General features: G+C 42.9%; 1 long non-coding RNA gene across 1 annotated transcript; it reads left to right on the forward strand.

Annotated features, from left to right (window-relative positions):
- The first annotated feature begins 56 nt into the window (after window positions 1-56).
- On the forward strand, window positions 57-10,909 carry LOC125408832 (uncharacterized). Its single transcript, XR_015735332.1, has 3 exons — window positions 57-254; window positions 4,510-4,672; window positions 9,744-10,909. It is a non-coding gene; the product is annotated as an uncharacterized LOC125408832 (long non-coding RNA).
- The last annotated feature ends 7,447 nt before the right edge of the window (window positions 10,910-18,356 follow it).

Genomic DNA, 18,356 nt, shown 5'->3' on the forward strand with positions numbered 1-18,356 from the left:
AAGGGCGGGTTTCCCGTGAAACCTCTCAACACAACCTACCTTGTTTCGTTGCAAGAAGAGATGGCGTTATTTCCATTCCTTGGTCTCTGTTTCATAGTCTAGTAGTACTAAACAAAACAAAACAAACAAAAAAGGCAAACAAACAAACAAAAACTGGAAATAAAGGTGAAAGATCCCCGATTCGGGTGTCCTCCCCTCAGGAACCCTGACGCCCAAGAACCAAGATCAGTCCGCACTGGATGCAAAAGCAAGAGGTATTTTTATTTGTTCACATGGGTGCCCATGGACGCTGCAGCTTTCGGGTGGCTGAGCGTATAGGGCTAAATTCGGGGCTTATTATACAGCAAGAAGCAAGCTTACAGAAGCAAACGCATTCTCAATGATTATTTCAGATGATGATGGGAAGCGGCAGAAGCGGATGCATTCTCAATGGTTATTTCAGATAAGATGATGGGAAGCGGGCTTACAGAAGCGGATACACTCTCAATGGTTATTTCAGATAAAACGGTGGGGTCAGGTCAGGGACGGGTTGTCTATTCATCTTGAATACATGGGAATAAGTTAAGGCAGCCCCCTCTGGGCTTCCTGCTCCCTTTTTGTCTTCCTGTCGGCTGAAGGCTGACCTCTAGGTATCTGACTACAGATATCCTGTTTTCTCATCATCAGGAACCCATCTAGTCTCAGGGTGATTATACTGGCCTGGGAACAGCTTGACCTGGTTTGTATTATAGTCACAATGGAAATTCCTCGGAGCAGGCAGGGGTAGCTGTAAAGGCGGATGGGCGGGGCGGGGGTCTTCTCAAAAGACAACTAGATTAGTTTTTTTTTTTTTTTTGGTTTTTTGAGATGGGGTTTCTCAGTGTAACAGCCCTAGCAGTTTTAGAACTAGCTCTGTAGATGAGTCTGGCCTCAAACTCAGAGATCTGCCTGCCTCTGCCCGAGTGCTGGGATTAAAGGCATGCACCACCATTGCCATTAAATTCTCAATGAAATACAACTCTTGAAAGAAAAAAATATTGAATTAGGGTTGGAGTTTTAGCATAGTTGTTTTCCTATCATTCAGGAAACCCTGGGTTCGATTCCTAGCACTGAACAAATTGATGACTAAAACCTTTTTTTTCCGTTAGACTTGTTTATTCAAGTATTCGAAAACACTCTTTCCACTTCCTCCCCTCCTCCCAATACCCTCCCGCTCCCCCCACTCCCCCCACTCTCTCTCCTCCTCCCTCACCATTCCCAAGAGCAGTCAGGGTTTCCTGCCCTGTGGGAAATCCAAGTTCCTTCCCCCTCCCTCCATGTCCAGGAAGGTGAGCATCCAAACAGGCAAGCATCCCAAAAAGCCAGTCCATGCAGACGAAACAAGACCCAGTGCCATTGTCAATGGCTTCTCAGTCTTCATTTGGACCTTGGGGGCTCAGTCAGCCCCCATGTCAACCACATTCAGAGAGTCCGGTTTGATCACATGCTCGTTCAGTCCCAGTCCAGCTGGCCTTGGTGAGCTCTCATTCAATCAGTTCCCTTGTATCAGTGGGTGAACGCATCCTTCGCTGTCCTGGCGGATTGGGAGGGGGGAGGGAGGAAGGATGGTTATGGGAGTAAGGAAGTTTATATCTCAACTAAGGGAGCCATTTTAGGGTTTGCAAGAGACTTGATTCTGGAGGGGTTCCCAGACCCAAGGAGAGGTACCCAGATTGTACTCTGGGCAGCAGAGGAGAGGGTGCCTGAACTGGCCTTGGCCCATAACCATACTGATGAATATTTTGCGTGTCACCACAGAACCTTCATATGGCGAAGGATGGAGATGGAGACAGAGACACATATTGGAACACTGGACTTAACTCCCTAGGTCCAAATGAGAAGCAGAGGGAGGGAGATCGTGAGCAAGGAAAGTAAAATCAGAGGGGGCCTTCATCTGACGATGGATGGAGATAGAGACGGAGACCCACATTGGAGATGACTAAAACCTTTAATCCTAACATTGGGGATATGAAGGTAGGAACACCAGAGGCTCACGATCCTTCTCAACTATACAAAGTCAGCCTGGAAGACAGGAAATCTGTCTGAAGAAGAAAAAAAAGAAGAAGAAAATACTAATTATAAGCAGGGCTGTGGTGGCACACATCTTTAATCCCATCACTTGAAAGACCCCTGGAGTGGGGAGACTCTCACTCAAGTCTTTGGATAACACGGGCGCCCATATACGTGCAACGGCAACGTCATTGCTGAATCTGGTCCTTTGGACCCTGTGCAGGACTCTGAGCATGCCGATTTCCTGTGCCCATCGCTGCATTCATGTGGATCCTCAGTCTCGGTATAGATTTTAGGAGGAGCCGAAGGTTGGTTCTCGGTCGAATTTTCAGGCCTCCAAGCTACAGGGTTCAGTTTGTGCTTCAACTCTAGGAGAGCCAAGGCTCGGGAGTCTAGCTTCCATCTATACACCCAGGGTTTAAAACAGGGTGGGGGATCCTGGACCAAATCTTGTCATACAGTAATGTATGGTTGTTAATCAGGATGAGGATCCTGGTCCTTCCTGAAAAACAATAGCTTTAATTTCAAAAATAATGATTAAATCAAAGGTGCCCCCCGGAGGCCTGCCGACAGGCAAAAAGACTTCCATGGCCCTTTCTTAATCTTGATTGATAAATTGTGTGCTCTTACCTTAACATCAATCCAATGATCCAGAGTCAAACTCAGAGGGGTCGTCACAGTCTGCCCCATTGTCAAGGTCACAAGTAAGACAAAACAAAGACAGGAGACACACAAACAAAGGCTAACAAAACCTAGACAGACAAAACCACTCCAGAAATATAGATGGCTGGGAGGGCGTAAAGTTCCTCAAATCCAGGAGAACTTCCGTATCCTCAGCAGCACCCAGACGGGAATCCCAGACATTCCTGGGGCCCCCTCCACCCCTCTGGGATGTCTCCCAGGGCAGCTGTCGGTGATCTCCTAGCATGTCTGCTGATCACTTCCTCCATCTCCTCCTGAGATGTGAGCAACTGCAAAACCGAAAGTAAAAAGTACAGAACCTGAATTCAGCTGGCATGGAAACACAAAGACACAGACAATGTCTCACCTCCAAGTGGATCTTCAGATGAGGATGGTCGCCAATCCCTGGACGAACCCCCAAATGAAAGACCCCCGGAGTGGGGAGACTCTCACTCAAGTCTCGGGAATAACACGACCTCTGGCCAGGAACTCATGAGAGACCATCCTTGCTGCAATCACACGAGGTTTATTGACAGGACAGGAACCAGTGCACTGGGGTGAAACTCATTTCCCACACAGGGGTAGAGGAATTCGACCCCAAGTTGCTGGAAGAGGGGGCATTTAGGGGAAGAAACCACAACCCAAAGGGGGTAGGGAGAGTGTCATTGGAAAATTCCGAAAATACCAGTGATACTCACAAGGCAGTAACTCTCCGTTTCTCAAGATTATTCTCAAGATTATAATCTAACTTTGTGGTCAGCTAGTTCCTGGAACAGAGTCACTGAACCGGCTAACCTAGATTTTTGGTTCTTCTCTCCCTGCTAGATTTTTTGGCTCTATTTTTTTCTACTAGAGGGGTCCGAATTTATCTGGGTCTTTCACACTGGGGAGGCAGAGGCAGGTGGCTCTGTGATTTTGAGGCCAACCTGGTCTACAAGAGCTAGTTCCAGGACAGGCTCCAAAGCTACAGAGAAACCCTGTCTTGAAAAAACAAAACAAACAAAAATACCAATTATAAAAACAGACATCAAGTTAAAGTGTAATAAAAGCAAAACATGATTCATCCACATTAAGAAAACAAAAGCATACTAAATCTTTTTTCTAAATAACATGAAAAAGCAGAAAAAAAGAGATAATCATGAAGTGTAGGTTAAAAGGGCCAGCCAAAAAAACCCACCCTGGCCCTGAGATCAAAGGCAATGAAAAAAACACACCTTGGATCTGAGACCAAGACAGTGAAAGAAATTCTTTAGCCCTGAACCCAGAACCAAAGGAACACAGCCTAAATCTGAAACCAGTGCCAAAAAAAAATAAACAAAAAACTTTGGCCCTAGAATCAGAGCCGGTGAAAGAAATTTGTCCTGGCCCTGAAATTAGAGCCAAAAGGCTAAAAACGAACAGTGAAAGAAATATACTTTGGGCCCAAAACCAGGTCTGTAGGTACCCAGGTTTCTTCCCCTTTTGTTCATGGCGCTATGCAGGGCCATTTTACCTCTGGCCTCCTGGCTTCTCTGCTCTTACACCGGCCTGAGGGTTTAGCTTAGAAAGAACTTGGCCCTTTTTTGTTATGGTAATTCCACCTGCAAGCAAGGATCCCGCCATAGGCCCTATATGTCTACCACCGCACCTGCTGTCTGGCCTTGGGTGCCGGACACCTGACATCCTCTTCCCCTGTTCCAGATGGATGGAAGGGGCTATTTTCCCTTTGCCCCCTAGTATATATACCCAACTTGTGTTTAATAAAGTTGCCATTTACTCTTTTGGTGAATGTGCATGGTCTCTTTGTGTTTCAACCCTTAGGATAATCATCCATTCTCGTGGGCTCGATTCAGGAAAGCACGCGCCTGTTTCGGGTGTGGGAATTCACAGAAAAGTGCAGCCAACAGATGGAGGCACCGCTGGGATACTGAAGAAGGACAACTGCGTTCTGCCATCTGTGAATCCACCACGAGAACCCTGGGAGGTAAGGGTCACCCCACGAAAAAAAGACTGGCCAGTTTTGTAGTGTGCAATTGTGCAAGTGTGATAAGGGGGTGAATAAGCTTGATTTTGAGGAAAATGGGTGCTGAAGCATCCACTCCGGAGTTAGAAGGGCAGTTAGTAGATCAGCTACTGCAGCTCGTGGAAAAGCTAGGCACCAGGATCAAAGGTGACACAGCACAAGGGACCATCAAGGCAATTTCAGAGCTCAGTCCTTGGTTCTCTCTAACAGGAAATCTTAATGTCGCAGACTGGGAACAAGTTAGGGCTGATCTATGTGTTGCACAGAGAGAATGGGGAACTAAGGCCATCTCCCTAGTGATCTATTTGCTATGGCGTGTTATCAGAGATGCCCTCCTTAGTGAAGATGTTTTAGTGAAGGAACAGTTAGAGGTTTTGAACAAAACCCTTGAGGAAATTCAGAAAGTAGAATCCGTGAGCTCTATCAGGAGTTTTGAGGATCAAGAAATCAAAAGCATTGAGAATTTAGATGAAGAAGAGGAAATATTAGAAGGCGAAATCGCACTTCTAACCAAACAGCTAGAGAAGGAGGAAGGCAGGGCCACTAACAGAGATGCCCCCATTAGGCCTCCTCTGCAAAAAAACATTTTTTGCCACCCCAAACCGTTGTGCTACAGCTCTCGCCCCTGTAAATCTGGAGGTGGGAACTCGAGAGTTTTCAAACAGGCCTGATAATTTCGGTAGAGATAGGTCAATTTGTTCCGCTGAAGGAACTCTTGGCCAGCAAGTACTTAATATCAGACAGCCTGACTCTCTGACCTTTAAGATTGTCAAGCAATTAAAGGAGGCAGTCGTTGCTTACGGTGCTCACGCTTCCTTTACTGTGACATTGCTGGAGTCCTTTGCTAAACTCAACCTTACATCCAGCGATTGGATACAACTTTGCAAGGCCTGTCTCTCTGGGGGAGAATTTTTACTGTGGAAGGGTGATTTGCGAAAGATTTGCAAGGAGACCGCTTGGCTTAATGCCACCACCAGTTTCTCACAGCATGACCTTGATGTTTTACTTGGTGAGGGTCAATATTCTGACCTCACAGCGCAAACCACTTATGATCCCACTGTTTGTGTGCTAGTGGCTGCCGCGGTGATTAAGGCCTGGAAATCTCTATCAGTTGAAGGATCAGGAGAACTACTCTCAAAAATTGTACAGGGACCTACAGAGTCTTATTCTGAATTTATAAACTACCTCTTAGAGGTGGGCAGTCGAACTCTTGGGGATATTAATTCTTACTTGCCAGCAGTAAAGCTATTAACCTATGAGAATGCTAACAGGTCTTGCCAGGAAGTTTTGCGCCTGCATAGAAACAAGGACCTGGATGATTTTATTCATCTATGTAGAGGCATAGTTCCTTCTCCTATGGTGGGACAGGTGGTCGCTTCTGCCCCTAGGGAGGTTCCAGCCAAAACTGGATCAAAAAATTGCTTTCAGTGTGGGAAGCCCAGGCATTTTAGAAAAGACTGCCCAGCTATTAAAGGAGTGGTTGATCCTTCCAGGAGTAGCCCTGGTCTCTGCCCCAGATGCCAGAGAGGAACACACTGGGCAAGCAACTGCTGGTCTAAAACCAACAGTCAGGACACTCCCCTACCCGTGTCAAAAAAACGGGAGGAGGGGCCAGCCTTGGGCCCCGAAAACGCAAGCGTACGGGGCCGTGAGTGTGGCAAACGTGCAGATCAGATTCATCCCTCAAAGAAGCACCTCACTGTCTGCGATTTTGCCCGAAGCACCCCAGGAGGTGCAGGATTAGCTCTCTGCACCTCTGCCCGGGCAGTGTTAACACCGTAGATGGGGGTGCAAGCATTAGGGACTGATGTGTTTGGACCCATTCCAGAGAACTCTGTAGGGTTAGTGCTGGGCAGAAGCAGTTCTGTGCTTAAGGGAATTAAAGTTTTGCCAGGTATTATAGATGGCAGTCATTCTGGAGAGATCAAAGTTATGGTGGAAGCCACCATGGGAGTCCTTGTCATCCCCCGTGGGGAGAGGATAGCCCAACTGGTTCTCCTGTGCAGTTTTCACTCTGCTAATCCTTTAAATAAACAAGTACGAGGAAACAAAGGGCTTGATTCCGGTTAATCCCCTGGGACGTTCTGAGTCGCTAGCCTAAAGGACCACCCCGCTCTCACCTTAACCATCTGTGGAAAGAAATTCACGGGTCTTCCTGACACCGGGGCTGACTCGTCCGTGGTTGCTAAGAAACATTGGCCTGCTACCTGGCCCCTTCAGCTGGCCTGCACTGCGTTACAGGGGGTCGGTGTAGCCAGCTCCCCAGAGCGCAGCATGCAATACCTTGATTGGGAGGACAATGAGGGCCACACTGGTGTTTTAAAACCTTATGTTCTAGAACACCTTCCTCTTAACCTGTGGGGAAGAGATGTGTTACAGGCTATGGGAGCAGTGCTGACCACGGAACCCGTGCGGCACATGCTAGCTAATCAGGGCTTTGTCCCCGGCCGAGGTCTGGGAAAAAAATCTCCAGGGAGATGTGCAGGTCTTAGCTGACAAGAACTTGATCCAGCTATTGCCTGGACAGCGTGCAGGGCTAGGAAATTTTTCTTAGGGGCCATTGCAGAGCAGCCAGATTATATACCTATTAAATGGAAAACTGAAAAACCTGTGTGGATTGAGCAATGGCCCCTGAGTAAGCAGAAGTTACTGGCTGCTCAGACCTTAGTCCAGGAACAGCTAGAGGTGGGACGTATAGTGCCCTCCACCTCCCCCTGGAACACACCTATTTTTGTAGTTAAAAAGAAATCAGGTAGATGGAGATTGTTGCAGGATCTTAGAGCCGTGAATGATTGCATGGAAATAATGGGTAGCACCCAACCAGGTTTGCCACAGCCGGTGGGTATCCCTGCAGGATACCATCTGTTAGTTATTGATCTGAAGGATTGCTTTTTCACCATTCCCCTGCATCCAAAAAACTCTGATAAATTTGCTTTCAATGTGCCTTCCACAAATCTCGTAGAGCCTTTCAAATGCTACCAGTGGAAAACTTTGCCACAAGGAATGTCATGCAGTCCGGCTATTTGTCAGGTGTTTGTGGCATGGGTTATTGCCCCCATCAGACAGAAATATCCTCAATTGTATATGATCCACTACATTGATGACATTCTCCTCGCTGGACAGTAACCAAAAATAGTTCTTGAGGCCTTTGCTGACCTAGGAGTGTCTAGCACGTGCTGGGTTGGTGATTGCTGCTGATAAGGTACAACAGCAATTCCCATATCAATATTTGGGGCATCAGCTGTTGCAAACAGAAGTAAAACCTCAAAAGGTCACTCTCCGCCTAGATAAATTACAAACTTTAAATGATTTTCAAAAGCTGCTTGGGGACCTCAATTGGGTTCGGCCTTGTTTGGGTATCCCTACTGGAACCCTAAAGCCGCTTTTTGACATCCTGCAGGGGAACTCAGACCCAACTTCCCCTCAAGAGTTAACTCCCCAGGCAAGACAGTGTATTTCACTGATTGAAGAAAAGCTTGCCTCTGCTCATGTTCACTATATAAACTATAATCAACCTCTGTTATTAATAATTTTTCCTTCTCAGCATAGCCCTACTAGAGTTTTTTGGCAAACAGGGCCAATCCTATGGGTCCATGAACACGTGTCACCTGTAAAAAATGTTATATCTTATCCATCAGCCGTGCTGTGCATTATTCAGAAAGGATATAAACTGTGTTTGCAAACCTTTGGTATGTTACCTGATAAAGTTATTACACCATATACCCAGTCAGAAATAACTTGGCTGCAGAATTTTGCTGAGGATTGGACCTTATTTCTATGCACCAATCCCTGTAAGTTTGATAATCATTACCCTTCTAATAAGCTAGTCACCTTTTTCAGGAATCATCCGGTATGTTTCCCTAAAGTTATTTCCTTGAAGCCTTTGGCTGGGGCTAGAAATGTATTTACTGATGGCTCCTCCACTGGGAGAGCTGTGGTGTTCTCCCCGCCTGATATTTGCACTCAGACCATTGATACTAACTCAGCTCAGGTAACTGAATTAACCGCAGTACAATTGTCCCTGGAAAAATATGCTGACATTCCATTTAACCTTTATACTGACAGTCAGTATATTAGCAAAATTCTTGCGCCTTTGGAAACTGCAGCTTATATTGCTTCTGTATCTTGAGTCCAGATGCAGCTTCTGGCTATTCAGGCATTGCTTTGGGCCAGGTCTGTTCCCATATACATGGGACATTTGCAGGCACATAGTGATCTTCCTGGCCCCTTGAGTGAAGGCAATGCCTTGGCTGATGAACTCACTCGCCAGATTTTTACAGTTAGTCAAGAGTCTTATGAAGCTGCTAAGAAGGCTCATAATCACTTTCATCTCAATGCTGGGTCTTTGAGATTTCATTATAAGATATCTTGGGAGTAAGCCACTGATATTGTTAAGAAGTGCCCTTTATGTGTAGAACTTTTAACTGCTCCCCATTTGGGAATTAACCCTCGTGGGCTGGCTCCCAACTATTTATGGCAGATGGATGTTACCCACGTTCCTTCTTTTGGACGTTTGCAGTATGTTCACGTAACTGTGAACACATATTCACACCTTATCTTTGCCTCAGCTCATACAGGAGAAAAATTACGGGATGTTAAAAGCTACTGTCTGCAGGCTTTTGCCTACATGGGGGTCCCTAAATCTCTCAAAACGGACAACAGACCAGCCTATACCAGTGCTGTTTTTGCTAAGTCCTGCCATGAGGTTCATATTTCTCACAAAACCGGTATACTCCACAACCCCCAGGAGCAGGCGGTCGTGGAAAGGATGCACCGCACACTTAAGGCTTATCTGCACAAAACTTAAAAGGGGGATTACAGTTCTACCCCCAGAGAGCATCTATCATTCATTTTGTACATTTTAAACTTTCTGACCATGGATGCTAGCTCCCGTACGGCTGCCGAAAATCACTGGCAGCCTAGCTTACCCGGGAGGCCCCTAGTTAAGTGGAAAAATCTGGCAGACGGCACTTGGTGTGGTCCGGATCGGGTTTTGATTTGGGGTAGAAGAACGGTTTGTGTGTTTCCACAGGATGCAGATCACTCCATATGGGTCCCTGAGCGACTGGTGCAGACCGTGGATTCCTCTATTCAGAGACCTGAGGATGAGACAAGTTCAAGAGACCCCACAGACGTGGTGGAGGCGGCAGCGGAGATGGAAGATTCCTGAGAGATGATCCAGCGCCTGCTTTTGCCCTTTTCCCAGCTTCCTCTCCTTACTCTGCCTTGATCTGCCTGTTTTAGCCAAGGCTGCTTGACCCGCTGAGGGGAGACAGCTGCTTCCCCTACCCCATTTGCAGCCTTGGGTTCTCGCGGCGGAAACCTTGCCAGACAGACAGAATTACCATAGTTATTCAAGTTAATCTAAAATTCAAAATTGGACGCTGTAGTTTATCTTTACAAACTAGGTGTGGATTTTGACCTCTGCTGGTCGCAGGAAAAGATTTTGCTGCTTTTTCTCGGACCCCGGAATACAAAATTTGCTAATTGGCTCTCATTTAGTTTGACTAGTCATTCCAGGGGCTCCATTCACCGGTGCTGTAGCCCTACTCAAGGGGCTCTATTCTGAGCAATCGTTTCAGATATTGTGCAAGCACAGTCTCTTCCAGGAATGCTTATGTGTATGCTGGAGCATCTTCACTTGGCCAATGGCTTTCAGGTCCGCCATGGCCTGGCCCTAGTAGGCATTCGCCTCGGAGTATCTTTCAGCATAAAACCGGCTGAACGTGTTGGAGTATGACTTTAATCAGAGATGGGTCTAGACCACATGGGCAGGCTTTTCCAATCTAAGACATGGGATATACGTCTGGACCTGAGGCGTCATCCTGACGATGGATCAGGATTTGACCTGGATCCTGGTGGCACCTAAACCAGGTTACTGTCATCATATTTTATATATTTAAGGGGAGACTTGTAGGTACCCAGGTTTCTTCCCCTTTTGTTCGTGGTGTTATGCAGGGCCGTTTTACCTCTGGCCTCCTGGCTTCTCTGCTCTTGCACTGGCCTGAGGGTTTAGCTTAGAAAGAACTTGGCCCTCTTTTGTTATGGTAATTCCACCTGCAAGCAAGGATCCCGCCATAGGCCCTATATGTCTACCACCGCACCTGCTGTCTGGCCTTGGGTGCCGGACACCTGACATCCTCTTCCCCTGTTCCAGATGGATGGAAGGGGCTATTTTCCCTTTGCCCCCTAGTATATATACCCAACTTGTGTTTAATAAAGTTGCCATTTACTCTTTTGGTGAATGTGCATGGTCTCTTTGTGTTTCAACCCTTAGGATAATCATCCATTCTCGTGGGCTCGATTTGGGAAAGTGCGCGCCTGTTTCGGGTGTGGGAATTCACAGAATAGTGCAGCCAACACAGGTCAAAATCTGCCCCAGAGGGCTGGAGAGATGGCTCAGCAGTTAAGAGCACTGCCTGCTCTTCCAAAGGTCCTGAGTTCAATTCCCAGCAACCACATGGTGGCTCAAAACCATCTGTAATGAGAGCTGGTGCCCTCTTCTGGATTGCATTAAGACAGAATACTGAGAATACTGTACACAAAATAAATAAATCTTTAAAAAAAAAATCTGCCCCAGATCAAAATCTACCCCAGAACAATTAAGCAGAAAACCAATCAATACCTGAGCAGAGATCTAGCCAGTCTGAGCTCAAGGGAGTGAAATCTGACCAATTCTGACCCCGAAAATCCCCTCTCCCAAAACTCTACCACAAAGAAGCCCTATACAACCCATACACCTGTTCAGTTCGATGCTGCCTTTAACACCCTGGCAGAGGCAGCCACTCTCCTGGATCCTTCCTTCTAATAAATCTCTTGAATGAGTTTTGAGTAATGCAATGATTTTGCATGAGAGGGATCTCATGAATGGGTGAGAGCCCAGAGGCCTCACCGTGTGTGAGAGACTGGTGTGGGAAAATTGTTTGTATTTTGTCAATCATGTTTTAAATAAATACTGATTGGCCAGGCAGGAAGTAAAGGCAGGTCAACCAGACAGGAAGTGGAGGCAGGGCGATGAGAACAAAAATTTCTGGGAAGGAGGAAGCCCATTCCTCCTGAGTCCTGTTTCAACCACCTAAGAAGCAAGATGTGACCTGCCCCACTAAAAAAGGTACAAAAAAGATACTGAGTCATGTGACTAACATAGATAAAAATAATGGGCTAACATAAGTTATAAGAGCTAATGTGAAGTCTGAGCCAATGGGACAATCAGTTTTATCATTAATATAGACTTCTGTGTAATCTTTTTTTGGATTTTCCCACTGTGGAAACTGGGCAGGACAAAAACCCCAACAAGCCTGGCTCTCCTCTTATAGAATGGTGCCCACATGGATAACTACATCCATAAAAAGCCTTAAAAAGCTTTAAAACTATAAAACATGTTTTCTTGGTAACAAAAATTTCTCAGGTATCCTCTGCTTGCTAGAGGCAAGCAAGTGCTCTCATCTAAGAGAGGCTTCCTGACTCAGCTTTAGTTGTAAAACCTTACAACTCTTTTAAGAGGTCCTGCCACAAAACACTTAAATAGTGTTAATAAAAAGCTGACAGCATGCTTTTTGATTTTCAGCAGTAGCAAAAAAAAAAAGTTGTGCTGTTTTAAAAAAATTGCCGGCTTTCTGGGCCATCCTACCAGGACAAACTCTGACTCTTTCAGACAGGCAGTCTATGGAACATTTAAATGTGGTTTGTGAGCAAAATGCTACAGTTGGCAGGGACCTTAAAATGTCATAGAGTTGTGACAATAAACATGGCTACAGCCAGTACCTCCGCCATAAGGCTAAAATCTCAAAAAGCTAAAGAATGAACTGGATCCAGCCGTCAAAATCACGGCTTTAACCCTACCCATATTGCTTGATAAATTAAAGACTCGTGTAGTCAAAAAAGAGAGATATACAGTAAAAAAAAAAGGTTAAAAAAGCCTCTAAATGGTTTATTATGTGTTAAAAATATATACAGGCTAAAGGTCCTTAAAATAAAAAAAGGAGAGTAGTTGAGGGACATCTAGGTTGTTTCCAGGTTCTGGCTATTACAAATAATGCTGCTATGAACATAGTTGAACAAATTCTTTTGTAGTATGATTGGGAATCTCTTGGGTATATTTCCAAGAGTGGTATTGCTGGATCCCGAGGTAGGTTGATTCCCAATTTCCTGAGAAACTGCCACACTGATTTCCAAAGTGGTTGCACAAGTTTGCATTCCCAACAGCAATGGATATGTGATAATCCACATTATCTCCAGCATAGGCTATCATTGGTGTTTTTGGCTTTAGCCATTCTGATAGGTGTAAGATGGTATCTCAAAGTTTTTTGATTTGCATTTCCCTGTTCTCTAAGAAGGTTGAGCATGACCTTAAGTGTCTTTTGGCCATTTGAACTTTTTCTGTTGAGAATTCTCTGTTCAGTTCAGTACCCCGTTTTTTAATTGGGTTAATGAGAATTTTAATGTCTAGTTTCTTGAGTTCTTTATATATTCTGGCGATCAGATCTTTGTCTGATATGGGGTTGGTAAAGATCTTCTCCCATTCAGTAGGATGCCTTTTTGTCTTAATGACAGTGTCCTTTGCTTTACAGAAGCTTCTCAGTTTCAGGAGGTCCCATTTCTTCATTGTTGCACTTATTGTCTGTGCTACTAGGATTCTCCTTAGAAAGTGTTCTTCTGTGTCCATGTCTTGTAGACTACTTCCCACTTTCTCTTCTCTCAGGTTCAGTGTGGTCAAATTAATACTGAGGTCTTTAATCCATTTGGACTTGAGTTTTGTGCATGGTGATAGATATGGATCTATTTTCATTCTTCTACAGGTTGACATCTAGTTATGCCAGCACCATTTGTTGAAGATGCTTTCTTTCTTCTATTGTATACTTTTAGCTCCTTTGTGAAAAATCAGGTGTTCCTCTATAGTATCTTCAGCACTTGAGATTCTTTCTTCTATCTCTTGTATTCTGTTGGTTATACTTGTCTCTGTAGTTCCTGATTGTTTTCCCAGATTTTCCATATTCAGCTATCCTTCAGTTTGTGTTTTCTTCATTATCTCCATTTTGGTTTTCAAGTCTTGAACTATTTCCTTTACCTGTTTGATTGCTTTTTCTTGGTTTTCTTGGGTATTTTTGAGGTTTTTATTATTTTCTTCTTTTTGTTTGTCTTTTCTTTCATTACTTTAAGGGAGTTTTTCACTTCCTGTTTAAGGGTCTCAATCATTTTGATAAGGTTATGTTTAAAGTTGATTTCTTCTACTTCTGGATTAGGGTGTTCCAGTCTTCCTGTTGCATGTTTGCTGGATTCTGGTGTTATTGTGTTGCTTTTCAGGTTGTTGGAGGAATTCTTGCATTGACGCCCGCCCATCTTTTCCTTCAAATTAGGCCACCAGAGTCTTAGCATCTTGGCCCAATCTTTGCTGTGGCTGACTGTGTACTTGGAAGTTTTTCTTGGTCTATCCTCTCCTAGATTCCCTCAGCACTGGAGCTGGCTCTCAAATCTTCTCTGCTCTGAAGCAGGCTGAGTTGGGGGATACAAGGACCTGTCTGGATCCTCTCAGCACAGGAGCAGAGACCTCTTGCCTGGTTCCAAGACCTCTTAGACAAAAAGGTGGGCTTGGGATGGAGGGTGGGGTGGTACAAAATAGCTCAAGCGGCAGGGACATTCCCATTGGCTCCTCAACATCTCAAACCCGGAACAGGCTGAGTTTGAGAATCCAAGGGCCTCGCAGATCAAGAGGGGTGGATGGGGGCAGGTTGGAATGTGCTAAAGAGAGCCATCAGCCAGGAAACTTCCCTATGGATGGCCAGGAAAGCTTAGAGAGTTGGAGGAGACCTGTACTCAGTTCCCCAAGAACGCCAGTCATGTGGTCACTCACTCACTCACTCATATTATCTTTCAAAGTACATCATATAGACTCTAGGGGAATACTCATTTTACTTCTAACAATTCTTTAAGAAGTTTAAAGAAACTGCTTCTCTTTAGAATGAAACACATGTTTCATCTCAGAAAGCTCTGTGCGATTCTTTGAGGGAAATTCACAGTTCCAATAAGAAGCTAAAAATACTTTCAAAAGAATGTGCTTATCTTTGAAGTACAGAATATAGAGTATAGGGGAACACTACATTTACTTCTAACAATGCTTTGAACACTTAAAGAAATTGCTTCTCTTTAGAGAGAAATGCATGTGTGTTTTTCACGAAAGCTTATAAAGGTGCTAACGTGAATCGAAAACTGAAAAGTAACCTGCTTCTTTCTCAGAAAACTTTGTGCATTTCTTTTTGGGAAACTCACAATTCTATTTAGAAGTTAAATACCCTTTCAAAATAATGTGATTATCGTTCAAAGATAATACATTTCAAAGAATGTACTTATTCTTTCAAAGCACAGCATATAAACCTAAGGGAACACTCCTTTTACTTCTAACAATGCTTTGAGCAGTTTAAGGAAATTGCTCTCTTTGATAGAAAGGCACGTGTATTTTTCAAGTAAGCTTATAAAGTTGCAAACAGTGAATAGAAAATTTAAAAGTAACTTGCCCCCTCTTGAGAAAACTTCCTGTGTTTCTTTGAGGGAAACTCACAGTTCTATTAAGAAGCTAAATACATTTTCAAAAGAATGTGCTTATCTTTCAAAGTACAGCATATAGAATCTAGGGGAATAATTTTTTTTTACTTCTAACAATATTTCAACATTTCAATAAAATTTCTTCTCTTTAGAGAGAAAGATATGTTTCTCAGAAAGCTTTGTGTTCCTTTGAGGAAAACTCATGGTTCTATTAAGAAGATAAATACATGTTCAAATGTATGTGCTTATCTTTCAAAGTACAGCATATAGAGTCTAGGGGAATGCACCTTTTCTTTCTATCAATGCTTTGAACAGTTTAAAGAAATTGCTTCTTTTTAGAGAGAAAAGCATGTTTCTTTCTCAGAAAGCTTCATGCTTCTTTGAGGGAAACTCACACTTCTATTAAAAAGCTAAATATATGTTCAAAAACATGTGCTTATCTTTCAAAGTACAGGATATAGCATCTTGGGGAACACTCCTTACTTTTAACAAAGCTTTGAACAGTTTAAGAAATTGCTTCTTTTCAAAGAGGAATGTATATGCGTTCTTCACGAAAGCGTATAAATGTGCTAACATGAATGGAAAACTTGAAAGAAATGTACTTCTTTCTCAGAAAGCTTCTTGTATTTCTTTGAGGGATAGTCACAGTTCTATTAAGAAGCTAACTACACTTTCAACAGAATGTGCTCATCTTTCAAAGTACAACACATAGACTCTCGGGGAACACTTCTTTTGCTTCTAACAATGTTTTGAACTGTTTAATCAAATTGCTTATTTTCAGAAAGAAATGCATGTTTCTTTCTCAGAAAACTTCATACATTTTTGAAAGAAACTCTGGGTTCTATTAAGAAGCTAAATACAATTTTAAAGGATTGCTTTTGACGTATAACATATAAAGTCTAGGGGAACACTTTATTTTTACTTCTAACTACATTTTGAACAGTTTAAAGAAAGTGCTTCTCTTTAGAGAGAAACACATGTGCGTTTTTCACAAAAGCTTATAAATGTGGTAAGAGTGAATAGAAAACTTGAAAGAAATGTGCTTTTTTCTCAGAAAGCTTCAATCTTTTCTTTGAAGGAAACTCACGGTTCTATTAAGAAGTTAAATAAACTTTCAAAAGAATGTGCTTATCTTTCAGAGTACAGCATGTAGACTCTAGGGGAAAAATCTTTAGACTTCTAACAACACTTTGAACAATTTAATCAAAGTGTTTATTTTTAGACAGAAACACATGCTTCTTTCTCAAAAAGCTTCAAGCTTTTCTTTGAGAGAAACTCATGGTTCTATTAAGAAGTTAAATACACTTTCAAAATATTGTGCTCATTTTTCAAAGTACAGCATATGGAGTTTAGGTGAACACTCCTTTTACTTCTAACATTGGTTTGAACAGTTTAAAGATATCGCTTCTCTTCAGATAGAAGCGTATGTTCATTTTATTACCAAAAGCTTATAAATGTGCTACCAGTGAATAAAAAACTTAAAAGAAACATGCTTCTTTCCCAGAAAGCTTTGTGCTTTTCTTTGAGGGAAACTCACAGTTCTATTAAGAAGCTAAATGCACTTTCAAATGGACTGGCCTTGTGGGAGCCTAGTCTGTTTGGATGCTCACCTTCCTAGACTTGGAAGGAGTGGGGAGGACCTTGGACTTCCCACAGGGCAGGAAACCCTGACTTCTCTTAGGACTGGAGAGGGAGGGGGAGAGGGAGTGGGAGGAGTGGGAGAGTATTGGGAAGAGGGGAGGAAGTGGAAATTTTTATAAATTAAAAAAAAAGAAAAAAAAAGAATGTGCTTATCTTTTAAAGCATATAGAGTTTAGGGAACACTTCTTTTACTTCTACCAATTCTTTGAACATTTTAAAGAAATTGCTTCTCTTTAGAGAAAAACACAAGTTTCTTTCTTAGAAAACTTCCTGTATTTCTTTCAGGGAAACTCGCGATTTTATTAAGAAGCTAAAAAAAAACATTCAAAATATGTGCTAATCTTTCAAAGTACAACATATTGAGTCTAGGGGAACACTCCTTTTACTTCTAACAATGATTTGAACAGTTTAACAAAATTGCTTTTCTTTAGAGAAACACATGTGCATTTTTCACAAAAGCTTATGAATGTGCTACCAGTGAATAAAAAACTTAAAAGAAACATGGTTCTTTCTCAGAAGTCTTCACGCTTTTCTTTGAGGGAAACTCACAGTTCTATTAAGAAGCTAACTACACATTCAAGAGAATATGCTCATTTTTCAAAGTACAGTATATGGAATTTAGGTGAACACTCCTTTTACTTCTAACAATGCTTTGAACAGTCTAGAGAAACTGCTTCTCTTTAGAAAGAAATGCATGTATCTTTCTTAGAAAGCTTTGTGCATTTCTTTGAGAGAAACTCACAGTTCTATTAAGAAGCTAAATACACTTTCAGAAGAATGTGCTTATCTTTCAAAGTACAGTATATCGACCTTAGGCGAATACTCCTTTTACTTCTAATAATGGTTTGAGCAGTTCACAGAAATTGCTTCTCTTCACAAAGATATGGTTTTGCAATTTCCACAAAAGCTTAGAAATGTGTTAACAATGATTAGAAAACTTATAAGAAATATGCTTCATTTTTTGGTGTTTTGAGTCAGGGTTTCTCTATAGCTTTGGAGCCGGTCCTGGAACTAGCTTCTGTGACCCAAGCTGGTCTCAAACTCACAGAGATCCACCTGCCTCTGCATTCTGAGTGCTGGGATTAAGAGCATGTGCCACCATCACCTGGTGATCATGCTTCTTTCTTAGAAATCTTAGTGCTTTTCTTTGAGGGAAAGTCGCGGTTCAATTTAGAAGCTAAACACACTTTAAAAAGACTGTGCTTATCTTTCAAAGTACAGCATATGGAGTCTAGGAGAAATACTCCTTTTACTTCTAACAGTGCATTGAACAGTTTAAAGAAATTGCTTTTCTTTGAAGAAAAAGGTGTGCTTCTTTTTCAGAAAGCTTCCTGCATTTCTTTGAGGGAAACTCATGGTTTTATTATGAAGCTAAATACACTTTCAAAAGATGTGCTAATCTTTCAAAGTATAGCATGTACAGTCTATAGGAACACTTCTTTTACTTTTAACAATATTTTGATCA

The sequence above is a fragment of the Myodes glareolus genome, chromosome 2 (assembly GCF_982192425.1).
Source record: "Myodes glareolus chromosome 2, mMyoGla1.1, whole genome shotgun sequence".
NCBI lineage: Eukaryota > Metazoa > Chordata > Mammalia > Rodentia > Cricetidae > Myodes > Myodes glareolus.